This window comes from Podarcis gaigeae (assembly GCF_964106915.1).
Source record: "Podarcis gaigeae genome assembly, chromosome: Z".
NCBI classification, from domain to species: domain Eukaryota; kingdom Metazoa; phylum Chordata; class Lepidosauria; order Squamata; family Lacertidae; genus Podarcis; species Podarcis gaigeae.
The window spans coordinates 38,569,132-38,596,153 of record NC_139691.1 but is presented as its reverse complement, the minus strand read 5'-3'; the positions used below and the strand labels follow the sequence as shown (position 1 = coordinate 38,596,153).

The window sequence follows — 27,022 nt, the reverse complement described above, 5'->3', positions numbered from 1 at the left end:
TCTCCGCCAAACTAAGCAGTTGGCTCCTTACCTCTCTCCCCCTGACCTAGCCACTGTGATCCACATGACGGCCACCTCCAGACTGGATTATTGTAACTCGCTCTACGTGGGGCTGCCCCTGAGACTGACCCAGAAACTCCAGCAGGTGCAGAATGCCGCGGCGAGACTCCTTACGGGGTCCTCATCGCGGGATCACATTCACCCAGTGCTATACCAGCTGCACTGGCTCCCGGTGGGGTACAGAATCAGGTTTAAGGTGCTGGATTTGACCTTTAAAGCTCTGTATGGCCTAGGACCCTCGTACCTACGGGGCTGCCTCTCCTGGTATGACCTTGCAGTCTTCAAACAAAAACATCTTGGTGGGCCTGGGCCACAGAGAGGTTAGGCTGGCCTCAACCAGAGCCAGGTCTTTTTCGGCTGTGGCTCCGATCTGGTGGAAGGCTCTGTCACAAGAGACTAGGGCCCTGCGGGACTTGACATCTTTCTGCAGGACCTGCAAAACAGAGCTGTTCCACCAGGCCTTTGGCCAAGGCACAGCCTGACCCCCTCCTTTGGTAATCCTCACAGAACTCTAGCCCAATGGTTGCCATTAATTTTATTTGAACTGATTGTATAATGAATTGAGTTTAGAATGCTGTATTATTTTATTGTTGTTAGCTGCTCTGAGACCGGCTTCGGCTGGGGAGGGTGGGATATACCGTATTTTTTGCACCATAACACTCACTTTTTTCCTCCTAGAAAGTAAGGGGAAATGTCTGTGCGTGTTATGGAGGGAATGCCTACGGGTGGCGGGGGGGGGGGGATCTGCTGCAGTCGTGAGCAGAGGATCCATGGTTCCCCTCCCTTCCCTCCTCCGTGGCTCGCTTTGAAACAGCAAAGCGGGAGAAGAGCCGCTGAGTGGGGAGGAGAGAGGGACAGAGAGCCTGCTTCTTTAAAGGAGCAAAGCGGGAGAGGAGGGGAGCCGCTTACACAAGTGTAAGCGGCTCCTGTCTGGTTGGCTCCTTTAAAGCAAGCACGCTCTCTGTCCCTCTCTCCTCCACTCAGCTTGCTACATAGCAGCAAAGTTTTTCAGCTCGCTAAGCCGGGGATGAGCGGGGAGGAGGGAGAAAAGCAGAGCCTCCTTGATTTAAAGGAGCAAAGTGGGAGAGGAGAGGAGCCTTCTCCTCTTATACCCCTCTTCTTCATTATTAGCACCATCCTTCTCCACACACCCCACGTTTGCTCCTTGTCCCTTGAGTGCTTTTCCTTCCCTCCCCACTTAAAACGTGGTTACAAAGCACGGATCCACATGGATCCTCAGGATTTTTGCATTGGGCTACTCCAAACTCACTGTCAGAGTGAAAAATTCAGTAAATAAATTTTTTATTATTATTATTATTATTATTATTATTATTATTATTATTATCCGAGGCTCTTCTTTGTGTGCCTCCTCTAGGAGAAGTCTGGAGAACGGGTCTTTTCTGGTTGTGGAATGCTCTCCCCAGGGAGGCTTGCCTGGCACCTCCATTACAAAACACCGGGCAAAAACATTCCTCTTCTCCCAGGCCTTAGGCTAATTAAGCCATCTATGGCCTTTTAAATTGTTTGTAGGGGGAGGGGTTATGCATTTTTGTGCTTTTTATATTGTAAACCGCCCTGCAATCCTCACATGAAGGGATCAAATACATAAACAAATTAATGAATTAATAAATAAACAAATAGAAGACTCCTATTGCCTTCAGAGAGCTACAACTATATTGAGTTGTCTCGGCAGAGAGTTTGATTGTTAAACTACTCTGAACATTGTAGCTCTGTGAGGGAAATGAGGGTTTCCTAGCAACTCTCAGTACCCTATAACAAACTACGCTTCCCAAGATCCTTTGGGGAAGTCACGGCTGTTTAAACTGGTATGATATTGCTTTAAATAAATGGAGTAGATGGGGGCTATATGCATTTCTGTGGGCAGAAAGGATGCAGAAACCTAACCACCAAAGTGTGTACTTTCATGTAGGGATTTTAAAATGAGATCCTTACCCCAAATATAGCTTAATTATCATTTAATTGGACACTTCAGTCATCAAAGACATTTTTCTGAACTCATTTTTGTCCCATTGTGCACCCGCCACCACCAATTTAAGTTTCTTGCCTTCAACCGAAGAGCTGGTGTTAATATGAAGCCAGACACCACCAAGTTAATTGAAGCAGGGTAAAGTGCTAAAGTTAATTGAAGCAAAGAAAGTACAGTACCAAGGTGAAGTCATCTTCGCTTAAGGTTCATATTTAGCGGGCAGTCATCCTAACACCCTGGCAAACGGGAATAAAATTTGGTCTGTCAGATTTAATGATAGAGGGAAGTGAAGAGATGATATTAACATGCAGCACAGGTGCCGAGACAGAGACGGTTTATGAGGCCTGGGTTTTACTACTCACATTCACCTATATATGATTGGATGCTGTATATTATAATGCAATCTTCAGCTGTTTAGAGCAAGGTGGTGATATGGCGTTGTATAAACCTCATAATGCAAGAGGATTTAGCTGCAGCAAGCAAGTGCTGGCAAACACAGCTTGGACACTTTTAAAGACTTAGGGAAACAATCCTTTCTATATTGAGTGAAGTCTTTAAAAAACAAACACACCTATACTCTGCTCCCCTCGAAAGTAAAAATAAAAAGGGAGTGTGTGTCAGATTTGTAGCTTTCACTCGTACGTAAATGGGATTGCATGCTCCCTCTCCCCATTCTCTCTTGTCTGCTGCATAGAGTTCCCTTTTTCTCTTCACAATGATGTTAACCATGGTTAATGCTTTCATCAGGAACATACCACATCCATAACTGAATCAGGTCTAAAATCCTGGTTGAAAGTAAATCCTACCATGGGTAAGGTTACCTGAAAAATTATCCCATACATACGCAATTGGTCATTGCATTCTGCAGGCAAGGCATTTTATCAGGAGGGCCAGTCTGCACAACGTAGGATTTTGATTTTTAGCACTGGGGCACCCTACCCTTGGGAATTCCCTGCCAACTTGAATAAAATATGGGGGAGGTAACCCCTACTCCACATAACTGATCACAGGTCATGGCACATACAGATCATTTGAATGGCAATGCTCATCAACTTGGGGGCAGCAGCCTCCTCATATATTGGGTGTGTTTGATAGATTTGTCTTTAGAAACGAACCAAATCCAATTTCTCCCCATCCCTCATATATATATCCTTGATGTGCCATAGCCTTTAGCCTGTGTATTGTCCCCTAAGAGTTTGCTCCTATGCACTGCGTTTCTTGTGTTTTTAGCTCCTACTATAGACATTCCTCTTTCAACAAACCTTTTAAAGTTGATATCTTCCGCAGACTGCATCTGTATTGGAATTGCTTTTAGATGTCCTGTCCGAGGAGATTCTTGAAATTGTCTGTCCACCATTAGCTCCTAGACAGCAGACTAGACTCAGACTCAGGTGACCCGACACAGGTCAGCTGAGCACTACGGTGGAATGTTTGCATTTTTATTTTTTTATTATAGCAATTACTTCTAGATTTGCACCTTTCATACAACTGCCAGCACTCTCATCCTGGATTCTTGGTGATGCACTACATATTACTTGGCAATATGTAGATGTGGACATCCTATAAGTAAATCAGAGGAGGGCATCCCCATCTCTTATATGACCACACCTTTAGAGGCATGGACAACACTACAAGGCTGGCTGGAGCCACCTCTTTGGGGTGGGTGAGGAAACACTACAAAAAAAAATATTGTGCTCATATTAGGAAATAGAGGGATTCTCTATTATTCTCAGGTTGCTTCAGAACATGCAAATGTGATAGATTTGTCTTTAGAAACAAACCAAATCCAATTTCTCCCCATCCCTCATTTATATATCCTTGATGTCCAATAGTATTTACCCTGTGTATCCACCCTCCACCTTCAGTAGCAATTTAGTATATTTATTGTTAGGAATTTGATGCTGAGGGGTGCAATAAACATTGAAATAGACAGCTTTCAGGCTCTCACTATTAGAAGTGACTACATAAATAAATCACAGCACATAACCTACTAGTAAAGTTCTGGATCCTCGTGTGACAACACACATAGGAGGATAAACCGAAAGGGATATAGGCTTTCAGCTGTGTCCAGTGCTGGAGGAAAACATAAGCAGATTAAATTAAACGATTCTTCTTGATTTCCTGCTCACATGATCAGCTATGAGTTCCCTCCTAAGCACACACACACACACCCCATTAGACACAATGCTGCAAAGTCTTCACATGTTGGAAGGAACCTTTTTTCAGCCTTTGGCACTAAAAAAAATCTAATTCTGTCATGAATTCTGTACATCATAATTATAATCCAAGGTTATTTTGATGGTGTCATAATCTGCAACAGAGAAAGGATAGTGGGTGCCAGAACAGAGGAAATTGGATATTTAATTATGCAACTAACTTGGTTGTTGCACTCAGATTTCGCACTTCCCCCTCCTCCATCTCAGAGCAAAATGTATACCAGGGTTAAACAGGGTGCCTGCCAGTTGCTGCTGGACTCCAGCTCCCATCAGACCCAGACAGAAAGCTAGTGCTCGGGGATGATGGGAAATGCACCTGGCCCACAGCAACCCAGCAACCTTCATGGTTGAGCAAGGATTCAAACGCTCATATCCCTGGTCAATAGCAGGTGCTGTCTAGTGTTAACACTACCGTACTTAGTTAAGTTTCACCTTTCTGGCAAAGAAAAGTGGGGAGTAGCAGGTGGCGATGTAGTGACATCTCCCTTCCATCTCCAACTCTCTACACATGTTCTCCACTGTAGTTCATTATATTTTTAATCCGTCTTTTCCTACAAAGTTCAAAAACACCACTCAAGCATCCTAAAAGAAAGGACACACAACAAAAACTCTGTGTCCTATCTAAGAGAATCTCGCTGATTTTGTCTCCCTCCCTCTTGATATTTTTCTAATGCAATTTCTTTTCTCATTAACTGATAGGGAATGGTCATGGGGGGGGGGGCAAAATGAGATACCGTATTTTTTGCACCATAACACTCACTTTTTTCCTCCTAGAAAGTAAGGGGAAATGTCTGTGCGTGTTATGGAGGAATTGCCTACGGGTGGCACGCCTACAGATTTTCCTCCTCTAAAAACTACGTGCGTGTTATGGTCGGGTGCATGTTATACAGCGAAAAATACGGTATTTTTCTGGCAGTGTTAGTTTTCCATCTGTATTTTCTACCTATGTAGTTTAATCCACTCCCTTGGTTAATGACCACTTTGTACTCCCCGTCCAACAAATGCAAGCGACTGAGAGGCATCTCTCCCCATCTTTACAGAACAATGTTTGTACTCTATAGAGTTTAATTTGCTTCTTGGACGACCATGAACTTCGCACAAGACTCGCCTCAGGAACGAGGGCTCTCCAGTACTACTTCAAGAGCAGAGCCTATACCAACAATGTTCTCGCTAATCTTTCCCTCTCCAGATGCCAACTGATACAATAAGCTTCGCAAGAATGGCACTCTAACCAGCATCCTTTTATGCTACAGTTAAAAAGCAAGGGGGGAGTTTGAGAAGTCAGTACTGCCAGGGGAAAACAACAGAGAGAGAAAGGAATATTTTTAATTCCATACTATTCAGTGCTAAGAGGCCTTATACCTGGCATTGTCTAGAAATTCTAAGAAACCAAAACATCAGTGCAGTTTTGAAAGGTTCAGTCTACCATCTTGATTCAAAATGATATCCAGTTGTATCCTAGCAGATGTAAACCTGCTCCTTTAACCCAGGAGCCATGGTGCAAAATTTGGTTGCAATCTCTTACGAGGTGTCCAAATGCATAGTGAACAAATAACTTTCCAAAATATACAGTAGATCTTCATCCTTTTTTTAAAAAAAGATTGTGAGTGTGTGGCGGGGAAAGTATTGTATATGGCTTTGGCAAACAGGGATAACAATTTTATCAGTGTGCACATTTTGTATGATTTGCTCAGAAATAGCAAATGTCAAGCTTTTGTTACTGGGTAGTTCTGGCAAAGAGCGCACACTGTAGGCTGATGAGGTGGTAAAATGCTAGGGGTTTTTTGGCTTTCTTTTCTCATCTGCTCAGCATTCATTCTTCTTTAAACAATTCTCATTAGCCCTGCTGCCTGCTTTCACCCCTGAACCTCTCTTCTCTGCCTGGAGTGCAATTCTGACACTAGCCTCAGCTGGTCTCTCTGCTTTATGATTCTGTCCTGTCCCTATGATCAAGGGCTGGCAGAAAATGGATTGGGATTTTCTTGTGGATCTGTACATGATTCACAGTACATCAGCAAGGGTTTCCAATTTCCAATTGTTTAATAATAGCAACAACCAAATGAGTTTCCCAACCTAAATTGGGCTGTTTGAAGAAAGCTAATCAGGAACAGAATTCTGTGTGGAAGCACTGTAAGCTCTGTTCAGTTTCGTTACTGAAAATGAATTCCCAGACTCAGAATGTTTTCAGAGATATATTCTTTTTTAGATTCTTACTATGGAGCTAGGTTCAAGGTGCTTGCACTAGTGGGCAAAGCCCTCTTCTGTTTGAAACCAGGATGCCTAACAGATTGTCTCACTCTTTATACACCCAATTGATCATTGTGCTGTGCAGTAGAGGGGCTTCCTGGAGGTACTATCTTATCAGGAAGTCCAGTCTGCACAGTATAGAAACCAGGTTTTTTGTGCCACAGCTCCAACGCTTTGGCACTCCCTCCCATTAAATGGGAGAAATATCTGCTTGTATTTCTGGCGTCCACTGAAGACCTTCCTCCTCCAACAAGCCTTTATGTAGGGCTCTCTCCTAGCTTGCATCTGTATTGGAATTGTTTAAAAATATTTTTTTAGATGTTGTATTTCTTGTTTCCCACCCTGGGCTCCTTTGGGGGGAAGTTTTAATAGAATAAAACCAGTCTCAAGTCTGCCTGTGCTACACTTTGTCATTGGCTACATTGCAATTGGCTTTGAAGACCTAGGTTTTTCAGGTCCCTCAACCTGGGATGCAACATCATACTTCAAAAGTCAGCTAAACAAAGTTTGAACTTTACAAACAAAATCAGCACCAATTTTGTTGTTGTTGTTGTTTAGTCGTTTAGTCGTGTCCGACTCTTCGTGACCCCATGGACCAGAGAACGCCAGGCACCTCGGTCCTCCACTGCCTCCCGCAGTTTGGTCAAACTCATGCTGGTAACCTCGAAAACACTATCCAACCATCTCGTCCTCTGTCGCCCCCTTCTCCTTGTGCCCTCCATCTTTCCCAACATCAGGGTCTTCTCCAGGGAGTCTTCCCTTCTCATGAGGTGGCCAAAGTACTGGAGCCTCAGCTTCACGATCTGTCCTTCCAGTGAGGACTCAGGGCTGATTTCCTTCAGAATGGAGATGTTTGATCTTCTTGCAGTCCATGGGACTCTCAAGAGTCTCCTCCAGGAACATAATTCAAAAGCATCAATTCTTCGGCGATCAGCCTTCTGATCAGCACCAATTTTAGGCTTGTGTTAATCAGTCATCACCTTAAAGTTGTAAAAAAATAACATTTCTACAGTAAAACTTTTTTTTTTAACAAAAGAAACAAACTCTGTCAGCTCACAATAATGGGGAGGGGGAAAACAAACAATTATCTATCATATGTCTATCTATTCCTGTTCCCTACTCCTTGGTTGACATTTGAAGATATCTACATTACACTATTGTATGCCCGCATAAAATTGCATCTTTATACCAATCATTAACATTTCATTTCCTTACAATAAATCATTTTAACAGGTATAATAAAAAGGATGCATTCAGATCTGTTGGAATTTTCAACAGGAAAGAGGAAAATTGAGCAGTGGTGTCACTATTATCATATTAAAAGCATTCTTTTGACGAGAACAAAGAGATATTTTACATTTAAAACATTTTTGAAGGCTAAGACTATGGCATCTATTTAGCTCGTAGCTGACATTCCCTCGCCCATCCGTGCCTAATAACTCCAGCCAATGGAGGCTGGTAGAACCTAGACCTGGTGGGGGCACCTATGAGGTCAAGTGTGCAGTGCCTAGGAGGCGACATTTGCGGTGCCAAGTGTCCATCCTACTAGCCTATTGAGTAATTTTGGTGTTCCAAAGTCCGTTTGAGGGCCTAATCTAGCCAGCCGGCCAGTTTAATCCAGCCGCCATGGCAGTTTATTTCCTGGCGTAAATTCCTAAAAAGCCTCAACAACTTCAGTCCTAAAGAAAAGTTAACAACTTTGGTGGGCCCTCACGGCCCTTCACTTCATCAAATCTGGCCCTCTTTGAAAAAAGTTTGGACACCACTGAAGGGTTAATGTCAAAGAGTTCAAGAGAAGCAGAGAAGGGGGAGCTGGATGTCCGGAGTTTCATTCTCTCCCGTGCTGCAGAGCGTGTGAGACTACTGGATCACATGCTTTGTGTGTTGACATTCCATTCTTTGGAAGCGAGGGAACAGAAGGAACTGTGCAGTGGTGTAGCGTGGGTTGTCAGCACCCGGGGCAATGCAAGTAATTTGCACCCCCTAACCCATGGATTTGTTCCCCCTAACCCTAACCCCCAGATGTTGCACCCGGTGCGGCTGGCCCCCCCGCACCCCCACGCTACGCCACTGGAACTGTGCGCCACTTCCGTCTTCTTTGTTCTGTGTTCTGTTCTGTTCTCTCTCGGAGGCCCCCCCCATGCTGCTACTGTTGGAAAAGGGGCGTTGTTTAAGTAGCCCAGTCACCCCGCCCCTTCCCATTGTACCTTGCCACGTTCCCCACAAGGGTTCAGGTGAGTGCCAAATGCCTTGGGGCGCAGCAAGCTGGGGGGGGCTGGGGGAGGATGCAATGCCAGTGGGATGATGAAGGGGAGACAGCAGACAGGGAAGCTGCTGGGCAGGTGGGGGAGGGAAAGAGACCCACCCCCCCCAAAAAAAATGAAGGGAGGTGGGTGTGCAGTTGAGGGCCCCCCTTTTGAGTATTCTGAATAGCATTATGGATATTATAAACACACACAGAAATATGAACGTTTCCTAAATTTCAGCTGAGTTCCCTGCATTCCAGGGTGTTCAATAAGCTATTTCTTAATAGGTTTAATTGGGTTTGGTGCTTTCTCTCTGCATGTCATTCCTTGAACAGCTTCCTGTGCCAAGATAAGGCTTGCTTTCATTGTTCTGTTCATTTGTATGTTGAACTAGTGTTGTGTGGAGGAAAATGCAGCCCCTGGGCTGAAAAATGTCCCCCTCCTGCCCTCCTGTGTTTGAAATTCCAGAATACGAAACTGCCTCTTTCTCCTCAGCTGCTATGTCTGTTCATGACATCACAGGAGACCATCCATAGACAGGGCTGGGGAAACTAGGCCTCAAGGGGGGAGGCATTTATTAATAAACAAATAATGACAGAGCCCCCCCTTGTGACACGTGTGGCATGTGGACTCCACAGCACCCTATGATACCCTCCTTAGCACCCACCAAGGCCCCCTGACTCTCCCATTTTTAAAAAGTTTTCCCGAAAATCTGTTAGTTTTTACAGTACTGCAAGACCGCTTGTTTTGGAAGTTGAGGGATTGGTATTATTTATTTTGCCCTTTGTGAGACATAAACTGGTTCCTTTGACTTCAGGTCTCTGGATCCTTTTAAATAAAGTGATCTGGACAAAATGGGTCAATTAGGAAACCTTTTTATTATACACACTTGCAAGTGGGAAAACACAAGATCAGGCACATCTTCATTAGGAAAAACACATCTTGTCCGGCCACAAGTCCCTCCTTCCACGCCCACAAGAAGGGGCGTACCAGTTTACAGAAGTATCACATCTGCCTAGTTAACAGTTTACCATTCCACTTCCCATGTTAATCAGAATACAATACAATACAATACAAATACCTTTATTGGCATTTCAAGTTAAGACATTGGGCCAGTGGCCCAAATTCAGCTTCTCGTTCTCACAGATGCCTGTGCAAAAACGGCAAGCAGAATCTGACCACAACAGCCCTCGTGATTCTCAGGAACTGATATGCAGAAATATGTCACCTCTGAACCTGGAGGTAGTAGGTCGCCATCACTTGACACATCGCTGAGTTCACATGGCATCCACCTGGCTCCCCCCCCCCCAAGAATCTGGGAGCCATAGTTTGGGTCATTGGGTTTGGTGCTTTTGTAACTGGATTTATAATGGGTTTTAGTCAAATACAATAAATGATTGATTGATTGGTTGATTGATTGATGAAAAGGTTTTTCCCCTGAGATGCTAACTTTCTCTCTGCAAGTCATTCCTTGAACAGCTTCCTGTGCCAAGATAAGGCTTGCTTTCATTGCTCTGTTCATTTGTGCATTTGACTAGTGTTGTGTGGAAGGAAATGCAGCCCCTGGGCTGAAAAATGTCCCCCTCCTGCCCTCCTGTGTTTGAAATTCTAGAATAAGAAACTGCCTCTTTCCCCTCAGCTGCTATATCTGTTTGTGACATCACAGGAGACCATCCATAGACAGGGCTGGGGAAACTAGGCCTCAAATGGGGAGGCATTTATTAATAATAAATAATAAATAATGTGGCATGTGGACTCCATGGCACCCTCAGAAACCCTCCTTAGCACCCACCAAGGCCCTGACTCTTCCATTTTAAAAAGATTTCCCCAAATTCTGTTAGTTTTTACAGTGCTGCAAGACTGTTTGTTTTGGCAATTGGTATTATTTATTTATTTTTCCCTTCGTGAGAAATAAATAAACTGGTTCCTTTAAGGTCTCTGAATCCTTTAAATAAAGCGATCTGGACAAAATGGGTCAATTAGGAAACCTTTTTATTATACACACTAGCAAGTGGGGTAAACCAAGATCAGGTACATCTTCATCAGGAAAAAACTCATTTTATAAAGTTGGTTGTCCAGCCGCAAGTCCCTCCTTCCATGCCCACAAGAAGGGGCATACCAGTTTACAGAAGTATTGCTTCTACCTCATTAACAGTTTACCATTCCACTTCCCAAGTTAATCACAATACAATACAATACAATACAGTACACTACAATACAATACAATACAACACAACACAAATACCTTTATTAGCATTTCAAGTTAAGACATTTCAAAATGGCATGAGAAACAAAGTCTTTATTCTTCCTGTTTCCGAGAGATTTGATTGGGGAAATCCTTTCGATTCTTCATGAATAAGAGGCAGTGGGGTGAGGGAGGCCAGGGCCACATCCACACCATTTAAAGCGCTATGAACCCTAACTCTAACTCTAACCCTTAACCCTTAACTTAAGCTACAATTCCCAGAGTTCCCTGGCAAGAAGGGAACCCTACCCCTACCCCTGATGCTAATCCTAACTCCAATCCTAACCCTGCCCCTAACTCGAGCTGCAATTCCCAAAGTTCCCTGGCAAGAAGGGAACCCTACCCCTGCCCCTTAACTCGAGCTACAATTCCCAAAGTTCCCTGGCAAGAAGGGAACCCTAACCCAACCCTAACTCTAACCCTAATCCTAATTCTAAACCACCCTAACAACCCTCCATCCCCTTAACCACCTACAGTTCGCAGATTCCCTGAGGGGAAGCCATTCCTGTTTAAAGCGTCTTCATAGCACTTTCAATGGATGGTGCGCCTAATGTGGCCTAATGCTGCCTCCCTCATTTTCTTCTCTCTCCCCACTGACCCATCCTTGCAATGCAACAGATGTCCGCCTGCAGTCTCCCTTCAAGGCTCCTTCTCTCAGGTATGGTCACGGCCTTGTCCATTGCACACTGCCAGGATTTCACGTTCATTTCTCCAATGTAAATAGGGATGTCCTGCAGTTCTCAGATGCTAACTTTCTCTCTGCATATCATTCCTTGAACAGCTTCCTGTGCCAAGATAAGGCTTGCTTTCATTGCTCTGTTCATTTGTGCATTCGACTAGTGTTGTGTGGAGGGAAATGCAACCACTGGGCTGAAAAATGTCCCCCTCCTGCCCCTTTGGGTTTCCGGTGTGGCCTTCACAGATATTGACACAACTTGGGGATGGGGGTGTTTTGGCTGCTGAGCTGGGCTCACCATTGTGAGGGCTGAGGGAGTGATGGTGATGCCTCCCCAGCTGCTGCCATTGTCTGTGGGTTGACTGTGATGTGGCAAAAACATTTGGCTGCTGAGCGGGTATAAATGTGGGCCAAGGCGCAAGCCTCAGCAGTTGCCCTCCCCAGAGAGAAATGGGCAGCTCAGTGGCACTCAGCCCAGGTGGTCTACTGCCCTGTGGCAGCAAGCTGGCAAGCACACGTGTCACGGGGAGGGGCCCCTCTGTTATCATTTATTACTAAATTCCCAAACATGACAAAGCTCCAGGGTCATGGGCCATACTGGCCATCAGGGACCCCAGTGTGCCCTGTGGATGTGGAAGCTCGTAAACTTTGAGTTGTCTGGGTGTCCATACCTTTAATTGAGTGCTTCTTTGCAGCAGAAGCACCTTTGGCTGGCATTTTCTTCTTGGGAGGTATGCCGCTGGACCCTAAGAAACAACAAGCAAACAATTAATTTCTTTCTTTTATGCCGAATTGACGCAGCAGTGGACACTAAATATTGTGAACCACCAAATAGAGCCAATAAGTAACAAAAAAGTAAAACCAGCCAACAAGACTGATGAAGTAGAAATTAAATGACCCTGCTACCAATAATAAAGGTGTCAATTACCGTATTTTTCGCTCCATAAGACGCACCTAGTTTTTAGAGGAGGAAAACAAGAAAAAAAATATTCTGAACGAAACAGTGGATGTATCATTTTTGTGGTTCATGCCGTGGCCACAAATGTGATTTGATGGTGAGTTTGGAGAATCCATGTGGATCCGTGCTTTGTAACCACGTTTTTGCGCCATTGCGGTCCCACGAAACAGTGGATGCATGATTTTTTTGGGTGCAGGCTGTAGCCATGGACATGCTATGTGATCTGATGGTGAATTTGGGGTGCAAAAATTTAGCCCCCACAAAATTTACCTCCACACCCTAAAACCTTGTATTGAAGGCGCAACGTAAGCAAAGCCGAAAAAGGGAGCCACAGAATCACCGGGAGAAGTGATGGCCCCGACCAAGTCACAAACACCGCACCAGGGACCTGCGAATTAACGGGAGAGGCGTCAGGCCCGACAGAAGCCGTATTCAGAAGGAACGAGCAACTCAAGGCAGCTCAAGACGATGCAAAATGGAAAGGCCACGGCAAACCGTAAAAGGCTCCATGGAAACAATCCAGACAGAGCTCTGTGTTCGGCAGCACGGAGCAGGTGCTTGGCACATGTCGTGCTGCCACTTTTATACTTTCCCCCACAATCACCTATTCAGATTGATTGGGCAATAGCCCTGGGTAATCATGGTGCCACCATGGCGTGAGGGTAATGGCTCCATCCACGCCAGGGTGGGGGGACTGGGTTGAGGGCCTGCCCGCAACAAGGACCATCTGTTAAGATGATCATTCGGAATGCTCGCAATGGGGTGGGGGGGGGAGAGGGACCTCAGCTGCACACCCACCTCCCTTCATTTTGGGAGGGTCTCTCTCCCTCCCCCATCTGCCCAGCAGCTTCCCTGCCTGCTATCTCCCCCTCCATTAGACCTTAGACTTAATACTTTTTCTGCCACCAGGTGTGGCTTCTGAGAGAGAGAAGCCGAGCGAACAAGACAGGCATCATCCTGCCTCTTTCCCTCTCTCATAGCTCTTCCTATGCTTGTTTCACTTAGCTGTTTCCTAAGGAGGGATCCACTACTAGTGATTTCAATGACTGGCTAAGCAGGAGCGAAAGAAGCCTCCTAATCATTCGAAGTGTACTGATATTATCGTGGAATCAGAAGTGTGGGCTCATGGCTGGCCCTTCAGTGATGTGGTGCCGTTTATATATAACATTTATATTGACTAGGGGTGGGTGAATAAGTTAATTTCTGTTGCTCCAAATTTTTCATTTCCCCAAACTTAAGTTCAATTATCCCCATTTCTACATTAGTATGCAAATTGTTTAATATCTAATGTTATTCGAATGCAATTCTGTATAACACATTTTTTGCAACGCAAATCCCCATAATATAATGTAATCCCTCCCACATGAATATATGCACTTTTTGCATGCTTTACCCAAGTATATGCATTTTGGTACATGGCTGAAGAACTGTATTGCAAAATTCAAAGATGTTCAAACTTTGAAGGATGGCTGTTGCTTTAAATATTATTTCAGAATGTGTGAATTACACAGATTCCTTTTTAAATGGAAACTGAATAGAATTCATCTCCCATTGCCAATAACCAGTGTGGAATTCATTGCAGATTCTTTGGTGGTTCAGCTTGGCAAGATCAGAATGCAGCCCTACATCTCTGGGGGGCTGGTGGTTTCATTGGGTCCAGCATAAAGTGTGAGCTGCTACACATGCTATGAAGCACCCAAAATACACGTCTTTGCCACTGAAGCTGTTATAGTTGACAAATGGTATGAAATAGACCAATTTAAAAATGAATGGATTACGCGAATGGATAGTGCATGGAATTACTAAGCAAAAAAGGAGGCTGAAGAGGAGCCAAAGTCCTCTTTTTATGAGTGATGCAAAACGAACAGGACTAAATGAAAAATCACCCACAAGGAGTTAAAAGCTCTCAAAATATTAGTTGCCTAGAAGAGATGTTAAAATAAATTATTCCTCTTTTATGCGAAAAAATCTGAGGATTTCTGATTTGCACCCAGACCTTTTAATTATTCTCCAACTGTGCAGAGCAGCAATAGCTTGAATAAATTTTGACTGAGCAATATTATTATTTAAAGTCTTTTTGCTTAATGTAATCATTTACACAACTGTCACGACTTTAGCCCCTATATCCAAAGAACATTTCCTTTTCACCCCCTGCACTCATTTTCCTTTGCATAGCAAGAGTTGTGCTTCAGATTAATATTTTAAAATATAATGAAATTTCTTGGGTTGGAGGTTTCTTTTTTAATACATATAAAGAGAAGCCGCTAATTGTTGTGAAGAGCTTATGAAACTAGAGCGTCTGAATCTAGCTCAGATATAAGCTTTAAATGTCTTAATGGGATTGTTTTTAGTGTGTATTTTAATTACGGATGTTTATATTTTAACATTTGTGTGACTGGTTTTATATTCTAAATCACTTAGAAGCCTATACTGGCATTAACGGTTATATAAATTAGCACAACAGCAAACATAGCCAATAGGGAGCCTAGCAAATATTTTGGATGCTAACTGTTATCACCCCAGACCATTGGTCATGCTGGCTGGGACAGATGGGAGTTGGAATCCAACAATATTTGGTGAGCACTGTTGTGACGTGGGGTTTGTGATTTCAGCTCTCTTGACATAATATGCTGGAGACAGTTCTCTAGTAACACTTCTTTATTAAAGCAACAAGACTGAAGACTGAGGAGGGTAGAGCTACATTTATAGGGACAGGGAACAAACTAGAAAGGATACATTTTGGAGGGGACAATCTCAGGCAATCACAGTCCTGCCTTTTGGAGGCAACCAATAAGACAGAGGATCCAAATACAGCAGCTTAAATGAACCAATAGTAGCTGTACCCTCTGGAACCAAAAGGCAGTTACTTTACCCTAATGCAAATACAGACAATAATAATGCAGATATAAAATCCTTTGACAATACACAACACCCCTCCCCCCCTAGTGAGCACAGCAGACGTAATCTCTCAGGTACTGTGGGGTCCTACAACTTCTACTTGATCTCCTGACAACAGGTGTTGCCAGTTCTGGATTGGGTGTCACCTGTGGTAGGGGGGCTGCTATAGGGGTTTCGTCAGGAACAGAAGGAGTCCCAGACATCTCAGGGTCCCCTACCTGTACCTCGTCATCCTGAGGACTAGCAGACCCTGGTTCATTTGCTGAAGCCCCTGGTGATTGCACCTCTGGGCCATTTTCACTCTGGTCTTGCAGCTCTGCGTCGTTAGCCAGGGATGAATTATCAGACTCTTCCCTGCTGAGCCCCCGGCGCCTCAGCTGCCTCAACACCTTGATTACGGCAGCTGATGCCATGCTAGGGACCATCGCCACTTCTAACCATTTGGAATATGCATCGACGATAACCAAAAAGACCTTCCCCTGGAATGGCCCAGCAAAATCTAAGTGCAGCCGGCTCCAGGGAGATCTGGACTGCTCCCACCAGTGAACTGGTGCTCTGGCCACTTCTGGCCGCACCTCTTGGCATGCCTTGCATGTTCGTACCCATTGTTCTATGTTCTGGTCCATTCCAGGCCACCACACATAACATCGGGCTAGCGACTTCATCCTGACCATTCCCGGGTGTCCCATGTGAAGTGTCTCAAGAACCCTGTTTCTCAGTGGTGCTGGGATGATCACCCTATCTCCCCACAGGAGACAACCCTTATGCATGGATAACTCGTGCTGCCTTGTCGCATAAGGCCTGAATTTGTCTTCATGCGGACCACCTGGCCACCCCCTCCCCACCCAAGTGAGCACACGGGAGAGAACAGCATCTTTCCTCGTTTTCTCAGCAATATCAGCCATTACAGGAGCCCCAGGAAGTGTTTCCAGCATCATTATGTGCTCCGCTGGAGCAGGATCCTCATTGCTCTCGCCAGGAAGGGGCAATCGACTCAGCGCATCAGCGTGGCACAACCGCTTCCCCGGCACATGGGTCAAGGTGTACTGGAACCCGTTCAGGAATATAGACCAACGCAACATTCTGGGGGAGAGAATTTGTGGCGTTTGTTTGTTCGGGTTGAACAACCCCAACAGTGGTTTGTGGTCCGTTTCAATGGAGAAATGACGACCGTACACATAATCATGGAACTTTTTGATTCCTGCCACAATTGCAAGCGCCTCTTTGTCAATTTGAGCATAGTTGCGCTCCGTGGGCGACAACGTACGGGAATGAGATGGGCTTTTCCGACCCATCCGGTTCCCTATGACTCAGCACCGCCCCCAGGCCGTATTGAGAGGCATCACATGCCAGGACCAGCGGCTTCGATTCATCATAATGAGCATGGACACTCTTGCTACTCAGCATTCCTCGCAAAGAGTCAAAAGCCTTCTGCTGCTCTTCAAAATACAAAGACTAATTGGAAAACAAAACTCCAAGGTGGCTTTCACCTCTGGAAGCTAAGGCCCAAAAAAGACCCAATATGGAGGCCAAATGGCCAAAATATTGGGAAATATTAGAAAAAGATGGAGACAATTGGAAATTGCAGAATTTGGAGAAAATGAAAGATAAAGTGCGAGACTGGTTACATTATGCTCAGATTAAAGAAGTCTTTAAAAATGACAAAAAGTTAGGGTTCCAGGTGGAGAAATCGAAGTTGGAAACAGAACTGTTAGAACCTAAGACTAAGGTACTTTCAAGAATGTATAACTTGCTGTTAAAATGGAACACACAAGATGAAATGGTTAAATCGGCTATGATAAAGTGGGCACAGGATATTGGGCATAACATTATGTTTGAGGACTGGGAAAGGTTGTGGACCACTGGGTTAAACTTCACTGCATGTAATGCTTTGAAGGAAAATGTAATGAAAATGATATACAGATGGTACATGACCCCAGTTAGACTTGCCAAGATATACCATTTGTCTGATAATAAATGTTGGAAATGTAAAGAAAATGAAGGAACATTCTTTCACCTCTGGTGGACCTGCCCTAGGGTGAAGGCCTTCTGGGAAATGATATATAATGAGCTGAAAAAGGTATTTAAGTATACCTTCACCAAGAAACCAGAGGCCTTCCTTCTGGGCATTGTCGGCCAGAAGGTGTTAAAGAAGGACCAAACTTTTTTTATGTATGCAACAACGGCAGCAAGGATACTCATCGCTAAGAATTGGAAAACTCAAGATCTACCCACACTGGAAGAATGGCAGATGCAACTGATGGACTACATGGAACTGGCCGAGATGACTGGCAGAATCCAAGACCTGGGAGAGGAGAGGGTTGAAGAAGACTGGAAGAAATTTAAGATTTATTTAAAAAAACATTGCAATTTGGTTGAATGTTAAGAAAGGATGCTAGATCATAAACAATTGTGCACCACTAAATTAGATGGAATTAAGATGACAAGTAAGTTGAGGAAAAATTATGAACTTATTGGAGAATTAACAGACTATAGTTTAATGAATGTGACACAAGATTGTAAACAAGATGATAAATTGCGGGCAAGAATTGACAATGATGCACGTGGGAGCGGGAGATGTGAGGGAGTCCAAAGAAGCAAAGAAAGTATGTTATGATATATGTTACACTGTTCTTTATTTTTGTATTTATGTCTAAAAAACCTTAATAAAATATTATATATATAAAAAAGCCTTCTGCTGCTCCTGCCCCCATCGCCACACATTCTTTTTCTGCAACAGTCTATGTAATGGTTCAGCTACCGAAGCTTTCTGGGGTAAGAACGAATGATAAAAGTTAATAAGTCCCAGGAATGACTGCAACTCCGTCTTGTTCTGTGGTTGTGGTGCCTCGATGATGGCCTTAACCTTAGCATCTGTGGGGTGGATGCCTGATGCATCAATTTTAAACCCCAAGAATTCCACAGTTGGCACCCCAAAACTGCATTTTTCCTTTTTTAGTTGCAACCCCACCTCCTTGAACTTGAGCAACACTGCACGGACACATGCAACCAGTTCCTGTGGGTCTTTTCCAGCAATCAAAACGTCATCAAAAAATGGCAAGACCCCCGGCAGACCTCTTAACAGGCGTTCCATGAGCCCTTGAAAAATCCCTGGGGCCACCCAAACTCCAAATTGTAATCTGTTAACTCTGAATGCCCCTTTATGTGTGACAATAGTCTGTGCTTCCGCTGATTGTGGGGTTACTGGCAGCTGTTGGTAAGCTTGTGCCAGGTCAAGTTTGGCGAACACCTTGCCCCCAGCCAGTTTAGCCAACAGATGTGATACGACTGGAATGGGGTATGAGTTTCCCCTGAGTGCCTTATTGATAGTACATTTGTAATCAGCACAGATCCTGACTTCCCCATTTGCTTTAAGGGGCGTGACGATTGGAGTCTCCCACTTAGCGGAGTCCACGGGTGAGAGAACTCCCTGCTTGACCAATTTATCCAGCTCTGCTTCGATCTTGGGTTGCAGTGCAAATGGCACTCGCCTTGGTTTGAGTCGGATTGGGGCCACCCCAGGGTCCAATTCGAAGTCAACTGGGGGCCCTTTATAACAACCCAGTTTTCCATTAAAGAGACCAGCAAATTCTTTGCATAATGCCTCGCTCATCTCAGGGCAGGTTTGGATTGAATTAAGCCCTGATATACTCAGTCCCAGGGCGGGAAACCAGTCAGTGCCCAGGAGACTGGGGCGACTGCCCTTCGCAATCACCAGTTTGAGTACCGCCTGTTTGTCCCTGAACTGTACTCTCACGGCACACATTCCCATGACATGGATGCGGCCCGCTGAGTATGACTGCAAAGTTGCCGGGAAGGGCTCCAGAGGGGGCAACTTACCCCTGGGGAAGAATGTCCTCGCGGTCTGGTCCGACACGATAGTGAATCCAGATCCGGAGTCCACCTCCATGTCGCACAGCTGACCCTCAATCTTCACCTTGACGTGTGCCTTGCCTTGCACTGGAAACTGCACGACCCTCCCGTTGATCTCCGTTACGTAGTGGCAGTCCTTTAGAACATGGTTCGCTGTGGCCGATCTGCGATGCTCCAGTCTAGGTGCTCCTGTCGCTCCCAATGCCGCCAATCTACAGACCCTGGCGATGTGACCTGTCTTTCCGCACGTCCGGCACATAGCATCCCGGAAACGACAACTCTTCCGCTCATGATTTCTGCCACAACCATGAGTAGCCTCTAGCTCGTCCATGGCATGCGCAACTTCTATCTGTGGCTTAGGGACCCTGCGACTGGCATCAAGCTCCTCTCTTTCATAATTCTCTGTGGCGGTGGCCTCCTTCAAGGCTGAAGCAAGGGTAACCTCTTCTTTAGCCACGATGCGTCTTCTGGCTTTCTTGCTGCTCAGACCACCGACAAACCGATCCAGGAGAGTCTCTTCCAGATCTTGGAAGTCGTAGTGCTGAGCGAGCTTCCGCAGTTCAGCTAGAAATGCAGATACAGACTCCCCAGCACGCTGCTGCCTCTTATGAAACTCCATCCGCCGGGCCATCTTGGTCTCAGTAGGCGCTAAATGGCTTGTTAGGCAGGCAAGAATATCTTTGAGAGATGTCTCACTTAGCTTCGCTGGGGCAAGCAATGCCTTGGCCAGCTTGAAGGTCTCAGGCCCACAATAGCTCAGGAATGTGGCCCTTCTTTTGCTGGCATCGGTGATCCCTTGAGCCACTGCGAAGAACTCGAAGCGTTCGACGTAGTCTTCCCACGTGTGGGGCTCTGATGGCTGGAAGGGCTCCAATACCCTTGGACTCTCCATTGTCCTGTGGGCAGGGTCGTCTTCTCCGCTGGCGAGTGAGTCTTGTTCTTAGCTACAATCCGGACTCTGAGGCAGGGCTGCGTTTAACCGCTCCTCAGCATTCCGGATCCCATCCTCGTCGCCAGTTGTTGTGACGTGGGGTTTGTGATTTCAGCTCTCTTGACATAATATGCTGGAGACAGTTCTCTAGTAACACTTCTTTATTAAAGCAACAAGACTGAAGACTGAGGAGGGGAGAGCTACATTTATAGGGACAGGGAACTAGCTAGAAAGGATACATTTTGGAGGGAACAATATCAGGCAATCACAGTCCTGCCTTTTAGAGGCAACCAATAAGACAGAGGATCCAAATACAGCAGCTTAAATGAACCAATAGTAGCTGTACCCTCTGGAACCAAAAGGCAGTTACTTTACCCTAATGCAAATACAGACAATAATAATGCAGATATAAAATCCTTTGACTCAATACACAACAGACACCTTGTTGGCTATCCCTGCCATACATGCTACCCGGAGATCTATGGAGGATGAGTAGAATTCAAACATGATATCCACCGTGGTAGATCAATTGCACAACCCATTTCTACTCCTGCATCAAGGCCCACACAGTTCTTTATCTATTGCTGTTTACAAAACCTTGGAACAGAATCTCTGTTGATGGTATGCAAGTTCGTGACTAGGGCTAGCCTAGGACTCTTTGAGACCTGAGGCAAAACACAAAATGGCATCCCTCTTGCTAGGGAAGAAGGGTGATTGACCATCTACATCAGGATCTTCTATTTGTCAAGAGGCCACAATAGAGGTAGCAACAGGGGCTGGGGAGCTGCAGAGGCGGAGGCAGATTTGACCTCTAAGGAGCACACTGCAGCTGTTGCTGCCACCACAGCAGTTGCAGATGATGCCTTCCTTGGAGGCCAGATCTATAATCCCTATGAATCCTGCTGCCTGAGGCAGTCTCCTCACCTTGTCTCGTGGGTGGGGCATGTTTATGACAGCATTCTGGCTGGGGCTGGTAATGGGAATCCAACCAGTGCTTTTCCCCTGGGGTATTCAAGGATATGCAGAACTGGCACCTTTTTCCTAGAAGAAAAACACTGAATCCAACAATCTTTGGAGGGCCACAAATCGCTCATCCCTGCTTTTAGAACAACAACACCAAATACTGGCTATTCCCCCCTCTCCATTTTGTCAATATTTTTCTACTTCAGTAATCCGCTGTGTTGGGTATGAAATATCATTTTGCAGTATGATATAATATTTTCTTAAAACGTGAGACAATCTTTTCTTAAAGATGCAAAGTTATTCTTGTGCTTACTATAACTTTTGGGTTCTTCTTGACTCTCGCCCCCCCCCCCCCTATTTGACTTCAACTAGATTAGATTGAGTTGTATTTTATGACTCTTTTGCCTGTTGCAACCTAAGTAAATTGATGCTATGATTTATATTTTATGTATATTTGACAGCAAAAGCAAACCAATAAGTTGTATCCAATTGGCCTAAGCAGCAGCTCATTTCAGATAGTTGAAATCTTGTGGTTTTAGAATAGTAAATGAAGGGGGGGGGGAGTGGGTGATCTGAACACAGTCATTTATTTAAAACAGATATTCTAAAGTTTTCTACCCATTCGAAAAGTCCACACATTAAAACAGGTGTTGTTTGAGGGGAAAACGGTGTTTGCTTCTTTTGCATAATGCATTAGATGACTCCCAGAGAAGTTCTTCAAGTAATCTGAAGCCACAGTCTTGGAGACAAAATGGACTTTTTGGAGATTTGGCATAGGAGAGCTCTTGGCTGAAGACAGAAAATGAATCACATTAGGGCAGAACCATAGCAATGAGAGAATATAATTTTTTTAGAACTGGCTTAATTACTCCAGAAAGGTAAACAAGAACTCTGATGGATAAAGCCTAACAGGCATGTGTGCAAACACTTGTATGCAGGGGAGGGGCTATGCTCAGTGGAAGAGCATGTGTCTTGCATGAGGAAGGTTCCAGGCTCAATTAATGACATCTCTAGGTAGTGTTGGAAGTGTTTGCTGTCTGAACTCCTGGAGAGCAGCTGCCAGCCAGTGTAGACAATACTGAGCAAGATGTATCAGTTGTCTAGCTCAGGGTAAGGCAGCTTCCTATGTGCAGAAATTTTGGTTTTTTACAGGTGCTTCCAATCTGTACCAGTTGTGCTTGTGTTCACTCTGGGTGGCTTCCAACATAATATTAAAAATACAATAAATGAATAGGTTGCAGTGAGTACTGTACTTTCAACAGCAGAGAGGAACAAGTTGGGCTGGAGACACCAACATCCCACTGGTTGTCCAGTCTCATTCTCAGTGCTTCTCCTTCAATCGGTGGTGTGAGAATCTTAGTGCTCACCAGTAAGAGAGCCTGACCAGTGGAAGGACACAAGGTGGGAGATATGCTGAGCTGCTTCGTGTGTTTGTTACAGATCTACTATGCCTGCAAACATAAAAGGTAAAGGTAAAGGACTCCTGGACTCTAGGCAGCACAGCCAATGGGATGAAGCACCACTGCTGTTGGAGTTTGGATCAGATGTTTGTGTAGTGAGGTTAGGCTACAAATTATTCATGTTTGGAGAAGGGAAGTTTCATAAAACCAGCATTCAGATTGCGGGACCTGGATGTATAGAATGCCACTAGATCAGTGGGTCTCAAACTACTTTTATTCTTTCAGAATAAAAATTTGCTTGCCAAATCTTTTATTGATAAGAAATACATTGGATTTGAAAACAAAAAGAAGCAATTCCCAGCAGTGCTTGATTAATAACATGGGACACAACCACCTTATAATACAATCGTGGAACATCCAGGAAGTATAAAACAATGCAACTACATAAGAACATGAGTCATTCCCAAAATAAAATATTAATTGTCCTTGACTCTTCCTGTCACCCCATCCTATTCTGCTATGCCCGTGTGGTGCACCACACCCTTTGAGAACCACTGCTCTAGGTAATTAGTCCCACTGCCAAACTACTCTTACTGTCCGGAAGGTTATTCTAACATTTAAATATAATCTGCCTTCTTGTAATTTAACTGCATTAGATATTATTTTGTCCTCATGCGGAACAGACAAGAAGCATTTGCCCTTTTCTATGCAACAGCTCTTTAGGTTTAAGGAACTGGACAGAGGAGGAATGGTAGAGACTGCTTCCCCCTCCTGAACCTTGCAGAGACGAGGAAGACCATATAGATTTACAGCAGTGGTTTGAGGAAGGTCACAGCTCAGAGGTAGATGAAGATCAGAGTTGGGACATAATGGGGGAAGAAGGGAGGAAGCAGAGTCAGAGCAGCTGGCTGACACATTATTACTAGAAAGCATTCCAGAACCACCATCTCCCATCACCTGGCGAGCCTTAAAAGTAGGAGAGCAGAGGGCTTGTAGGCAAATGGCCCTAAGTGGCCACCGTAAGGTGAGTGGTGCTGTTGACAATTGAAGAGAGAAGGGGGGTGGAGTTTACTCGGAGCAAAGCCATTACTCCAAGATGCAGCATTTCTTAGCCTCTCTCTGTGAATATTGAATAAAATAACTTGGTAAGAGCTTTCCTTGTCTATCTGTTCCTGGCAGCTTACTGTGGGAGGGGGGGGGTCCAGTTCCCTGACCCCTGACATTGGGCATCTGAAAAGTCCTATCATGTTTCCTTCTCTTCTGGTCTCCAGCCTAAACATACCTAGACCTTTAAACCTTTCCTTGTCACTGCCTTGACTCTTTGTCACTTAGTAGTTAAGAATCCATTTGATTCCACCCAAAATTAGCTGTATGTTTCAAGCAGCTGGAGGAGGAGGATAGAATAGAGGGTGTGAGTAGAAGGGAGTCATTTCCCCATCCGGTGGACCTTATGTGAAACTCAGCTAACCTGCTGAGGTTTGGAGTGTGGAGATTGAAGCTGAATGGGACACAGCTTTGGGCAGCCTGAGGGAGTAGCATCCACGTCAGAACCTGTCCATCAAATGCAACTCTAAGAGAGAGGCCAGAATGATGTCCACCGTTTCCAGGAACTGTTCTCATTGTTATACTTTTGTGAGTGAGCTGAGAGTTTGTTTGGACCCTGGGTGAGAATCTGGAGGCTGAGGGAGGGTGTGTTCCAAGGGAAATTAATATAACTTTTTGTTCAACTTTTTATATGTAACTGTGTATTTTTGTAATATTTTGTTTCAGTTTTCTGTTGTTGCTGCATCAGATATATTTTTAATGCATTCAGTGGTATAGAAATTAAATAATCAATACTTAATCAATCAACTACATAATTTCAGTCACTGTTCGACCAGATGATTATTTCCTCCCTTCTTTTTCAAAGAGTACCTGTGACTTCTTAAGCAAGATTGCTGCTTTAAATATAGCTGTTGACCTTTGTTCAATTGTTTGCATGTTAGCAACATGAATCAGCGAAAGCAGGCATTCAGCCTTAGCACTAAATCATATAAATATGTATTGGACAGCACCAATTCAATTAAATGGAATTCAACAGGACTGGGTACCCTTCATTGTTTCAGAAAAGAATATAGTGACTGGACTACTTCTTGGAGTTGCTTTCACAACAAGATGCTGCTTGAGTGGCAGCCTACTGAAACTCTTCTGAATGTTGTGTTCTTCATTGGCTTTTGAAAAAGGGCAGGTAAGTAAAGTGACTAACAGTTTATGGATGGGTGAGTTTAAAAAAAACCACATGTAAGAATGTTTCGCAGTATGCTTATCTCTCAGTGAATTCAACTGTCCCTCTCATAGAATAGGTGTCTGCAAACCAAACACATTTGGCAGCATTTACTGTCTGGAACGTGAACGTGGGTGGCGCTGTGGGTTAAACCACAGAGTGTAGGACTTGCCAATCAGAAGGTCGGTGGTTCAAATCCCCGCAACAGGGTGAGCTGCTGCTGCTTGGTCCCTGCTCCTGCCCACCTAGCAGTTTGAAAGCATGTCAAAGTGCAAGTAGATAAATAGGTACTACTCCGGCGGGAAGGTAAACGGCGTTTCTGTGTGCTGCTCTGGTTCGCCAAAAGTGGCTCAGTCATGCTGGCCACATGACCCGGAGGCTGTACGCCGGCTCCCTCGGCCATAAAGCGAGATGAGCGCCGCAACCCCAGAGTCGGCCACGACTGGACCTGATGGTCAGGGGTCCCTTTACCTTTACCTTACTGTCTGGTAAGCTATTGACCTCTGTTTATATAGGGAAAGTGGTGCATGAGCATCTAATATGCATACAAATTATCATTAACAACACCAGGAGAAGAAGAAAAAACATTGGGAGGGGTCTTGTGAAAAAAAGTATTGCTGGCTCCCAAGTTTTGCAAAATAAATAAATAAAATAAACACACACTGTGCTGCTATAAAAAGATGGGAGTGATAGAACACTCTCATATCAAACCCTTTCTTGAAACTCTTCTGGAAAACCTCCTGGGAGAACATTATCTTCAGCTGCCGGGGACCAAAATGTTTTTGCATATTCAAGCGCATTGCAGTAATTTCATTCCTTTTAAGCAGTAAAAAGTAACAAGTGCTTTAACAAGTTTTAATTTCAAGGTGTTGTTGGGATAAGAAAATTGGTGTCTGGTGTGTTGGGAGCAGTCTACCTTACTTAATGCCCATCTGGAATGTTTCCTTGTTCAACATCTCATTCTTTTCCAGGGGGAGAAGAGAAAGAACGGTCTGGTTGTGAGGAAAAAGAAATCAAGTAAAATAGGAACACACACACACACACACACCAGTTTTCTATGCAGAAGTGTGGGTGTGCACATGTGTAGGAACATTGCTATTTCATGTGTTATTTGTGAGATTAAAGCCTCATAATAATCATAAGAGTTTTGCGGGATCGGACCAAAGTCCTTTCTAGTCCAGCATTCTGTTTCCACACCACTCAACCAGATGCCTATGGAAAGCCCCCAAAACAGGATTTGATGGCGACAGCACCCAGCCCTATCTGTGATCCGCAGAACCTGGTTTCCTGAGGCATGCAGCACACAGTCTCCGATACTGGAAACAATATATTGCTATAAATACTGTAGGAAGTATGTTACTGGCAATAGTCTATAATTTGTTCAACCCTACATTAAAGGCATCCACGTTCACAACCATCACTGCAACTTGTTATAGCCAATTCTATGGTTTAAACTAATAGGCAGCATCAAGTACTTTCTTCCTGTGTTCCTTGAATCTCCCAGCATTCAACTTCACTGAGTGGCTCTGGGTTTGAGGTGAAAGGAGGTTGCCCCCCCCCCCATGTGCCACAGTTGAAACTGCTTGTGGCCACGCCCCCAGCTGTGCTGATTGGAGAGCTGGGTGCATGACATGGTTGGGAGTCCCCGTGACGTGGATAGCATTCCTCCAACATCCAGCTGGGTCACTAGCGGGTTCCGTATGCCAGTCTGCAACACTGCAGACTACTCACCCATTTGCTTATCTAAGAATCTAGGTCTTTTTTAGAGCCATGTGAATAGATGTCAACAGCTGTAATTCAAAATACATTTGCATTGAAGCAGGAATGGGGAACATTTGGCTCACCATATGTTGCTGAACCACCACTCACATCAGCCCTAGAAAGCATCTCCAGGGATGATGAGAGTTGTGGTTCAGTAATAACCGGCGAGCCAAAGGTTTCCTGCAGCCAATTTAACAACAGGATATCCTGTGATCCTCCTGCCATGAAAGCAACTTTAAAACAAGCAAGCAAGTTGCATCAGAAGCCCCACCCCCCACCCCCACCGTCATGCAAGGCT

The 27,022-nt window shown here is 44.7% G+C and overlaps 2 long non-coding RNA genes across 2 annotated transcripts; both read left to right on the top strand.

The window, feature by feature from the left end:
• Nucleotides 1-8,632: 8,632 nt before the first annotated feature.
• LOC310837036 lies at nt 8,633-14,694 on the top strand. The gene is made up of 3 exons (XR_014560359.1): nt 8,633-8,744; nt 12,934-13,189; nt 14,218-14,694. It is a non-coding gene; the product is annotated as an uncharacterized lncRNA (long non-coding RNA).
• Nucleotides 14,695-22,565: 7,871 nt separating this feature from the next.
• Nucleotides 22,566-26,384, top strand: LOC310837059. Its single transcript, XR_014560390.1, has 3 exons — nt 22,566-23,542; nt 24,806-24,927; nt 25,935-26,384. It is a non-coding gene; the product is annotated as an uncharacterized lncRNA (long non-coding RNA).
• The last annotated feature ends 638 nt before the right edge of the window (nt 26,385-27,022 follow it).